The 3,617-nt window shown below is 36.8% G+C and overlaps 1 pseudogene; it reads right to left on the reverse strand.

Moving 5' to 3' along the window:
* Positions 1-1,979: 1,979 nt before the first annotated feature.
* Positions 1,980-2,824, reverse strand: LOC127158546 (CMRF35-like molecule 1; annotated as a pseudogene).
* Between the last annotated feature and the right edge of the window lie 793 nt (positions 2,825-3,617).

The following is a 3,617-nucleotide window of genomic DNA, read 5'->3' on the forward strand; positions in this document are numbered from 1 at the left end:
CTATGATCACAATGTGAAGTCACTGCACGGAGACTAGGTACCCAGCATGCATTGCTGCAGGAAGCTTTTGATTGTCACCATTGTTGAGATTCATACACTGATTCTTGATGTTTCTGTTTTGACATGACATGGTAGTTTAAAATTTTTGTTTATGCTTTCAAATTTCTTCATAAATTGCTATACTGTATAAACAAAGAGCTATTATAATTGACTGCATATTGATTCTAGGTGATGATTGTGTTGTTATCATTAATAATCTCTTCTTGGTATTTCTTGCCATAACAAATGTGGTTTACAAACACAGTTACACATCAGTTGTACACAGCAAAATCCCCAGTGTTAATTTAACACTCTGAGTGTGGACACATATAAACACTGAAGCAGTGTTGAAGGTAATGAGATAATTAGGTGATTAACAAAGTGATGATTGATCATTATTGAAGACACCTGATGTTAATAAGCAGAATTACCAAAGGAGAAAAACAAATTTTTTAAGCAACCATTATAGTGGTCAGTGTTTGCATTAGTTGGGCTCTTGACCCTTAAATCATCAATATTAGGTCTTGTTTGGCTGAAATTACTGAGTTGTAACAGCCAGACAAGCAAAGAGCAAAAGTCAATCAGATGGCATTGACTGTGCTTGACTTAATCATCATATAGTGACTTGAGTATTTGACATAGAATTTCCTTACAGATTACAAAAAAAAAAAAAAACAGTGAACAAAAGATCAATCAGTTTTGCCATAATCAGACAGATGATGGAAAAAAAAAAAAAATTCATCTTAATTTAGACACACAGACATGAAGAATCAGTGTGAGAATCACAACAACGGTGACCATCAAAAAGCATGTTGTAGCCAATCAGAACTCATCCATGACTCCCATCATGCATTGCAGCATGAATAAATTATGAGAGTTCAGAGTTGATCTGTTTATCTGAATATGCCGTTTGTCACCATTGTTGAGATTCATGGGCTGGTTCTTGATGTCTATGTGTGCCTAGGTGAAATACTTCTTTTTTCAAACAGGTTGTAAAAAAAAAAACTTTCCAAAATGTGTAGGAAGTGCTGGATCTTCTGTTGATTGTCAAGGCAATTACAATAAGCAAAAAAAAAAACTAACTTACAAGTTATACTCTAGGTGATTTACGTCAAACAATGAATATGTTAAAACGTAAACAACTGGTGACTTGAGTTTTTGGCTTGTCTGGCTGTTTTAACTCAAATACAGCAGCCAAACAAAATCTAGTATTAAAGATTTAAGGGTCAAGAGCCCAACTAATGCAAACATTGACCACTATAATGGTTGCTTAAAAATTTTGGTTTTCTCCTTTGGTGATTCTGCTTGTTAACATCAGGTGTCTTCAATAATGATCAATCATCACTTCGTTAATCACCTAATTATATCATTACCTTCAACACTGCTTCAGTGTTTATATGTGTCCACACTCAGAGTGTTAAATTAACACTGGGGATTTTGCTGTGTATGTTTGGAGAAGGTTCTTATAACATAAGTTTGTTATCTGGGTGTGCACTCATACTGTGAGCTCATCATGTGACACCACTGTGATAGTGTTGAGAAACAGGAAGTAGAATGTCCCCTGGTGACCGATATTTGCAGTGCCTCCTCTCAACCTGCACAACATTTTGAATTCACAATGAGCTCACATATTACTCACACTCTTGAGTATCACACAATGAGAATGATGTGATGTCACTGTGAACATCGCATGATCTCACGTGTTGACTGGGTAGTGAGGCCTATTTTAGCCCCTGCTGGTAACTACACCATCTGGCTGCACAGAGGAATTTTTTTTTCACAGCCTTTCAAACCATTTATTTCTCCCGATTAGCAACATTTAAATTGTAAATATTTGTTCATACTGTATTACATTTGATGTTTTGAAAAAAAAAAAAAAAAAAAAAAAAAAGGGGGGGGGGATCTTACAGTTTTAAATTATCATATTTTTGTCCTGTCTGCTAAGACAAGTGTTTTACATAGGCTGTAGATGAGGCGTCATATTTGTTCACAGTCAGTGTTTTCTTCTTAAACAGATTAAAGCTGTGATAAATCGTAAGTTTAACCTGCAATAATATCTCTGAATATATATCAGGTAAAGGTGAAGTCCTCTTCACAGCACACCAGTATTGTCCCTCATCCTCTGTTCTCAGATCAGTGATGGTGACGGTGAAAACTCTGGCCGTCGTGTTGTCAGTCAGAGAGAATCTCTTGTCTTTAGCTGGAGATCCTGATTCAACCATGATGTTTTTATTTCCAATGTTACACTCTCCTTTACACAAATACTTTGAATTTGACTCATATCCATTTCATATGGGCATCTGATGTCAAAACTCTCTCCTCTGTGTCCGTTGACTGTAACTAGAGCACCTACAACAACTGAACACAGAAATATCATCATATGGAGCTGTTATGGGTGAGCAAAAGCCATTATCAGACCAGAATAATATAACCCATATCAGACTAATCATCATGCAATAACAGAGTGAAAACAAGAGAACACATCAAACTCTGTACAAAAGATCTGAGAGTCTTAAACTCACCTGTACAGATGCTGGAAAAGACGAGCAGAACGACACACATGCTGAACATTTTACTCAAGATGGGAATTCTGCGTCTGCAAAATAGTCTTTCTCTTCCGTACTGACTAAAAAAGCATGCTGCGTCTGCAGCTATCTTTGATATTTCCTTCCTCTTTCTGCATCTCTGACCACATCAGCTCTTCAGGGCTTCAGAGAGCATGCTGTTGACCGACAAACAGCACTTTCTCTGCTTATATTACTAATCTAAACAGAATCATAAGATATAAGCATCTGCTTTATCAGAATCAAGATTTTAAGTTATGATTCGTATGTATTTTAGGTTTTGTAACTAGCCAAAGAACAGCATAATTTAACTGAACAAGATCATACATTTACATTGTAAATGTATAAAAACTACATTTTAAGTATTTTGTGAGTATTTTCATGAGTGCATCGTCTGTTTGCAGGTGATTCATTTTATATAGAGATTTGCTTTATAATATAAGGAGAGTGTGGAAACTCGTTGTAGTTTTACACATCACCAGTAGAGGGCTGTGATCTAGTGCTGCTCTCTGAACCAGGGTTGCCAGGTGCGGTGGCACCTATTGTATCCGTTGGCGTTATTATTATTCCGCTTCTTCTTCTTCTTCTTCTTCTTCTTCTTCTTCCTCTTCCGCCGCAAGTCTATGGCAGCCCATAGAACCGCTTGCGGGAAAGTTGTATAATTTTGCACACTGATAGAGGACAGTCCCAACATTAACCATAGCAAGTTTGGAGTCTCTAACTCAAACTCTCTAGCGCCACCACTTGTCCAAACTTTCAAAAGATTTATGCTAATAACGTTTGAACCGTAAGTCACACAACAAAAATTCTTTTTTCCTCTGATTCCTTGGCTTATGCCGAGTTGAATGGACACCAAAATTCAAAAATCGTAAGGTTTAGTTTTTTCGCTATTCTCAATTGTTCGTAAAACCTACTTTTTCGAACTCGTCCTAGGCCGTTGCACCGATTGTCACAAAAATTGATCCAGATCATCTTCAGACCACGCTGGCAAAAAGTTATGGAATTCAAGTCGAT

The sequence above is a fragment of the Labeo rohita genome, unplaced genomic scaffold (genome assembly GCF_022985175.1).
Source record: "Labeo rohita strain BAU-BD-2019 unplaced genomic scaffold, IGBB_LRoh.1.0 scaffold_1554, whole genome shotgun sequence".
Taxonomy (NCBI): Eukaryota; Metazoa; Chordata; class Actinopteri; order Cypriniformes; family Cyprinidae; genus Labeo; species Labeo rohita.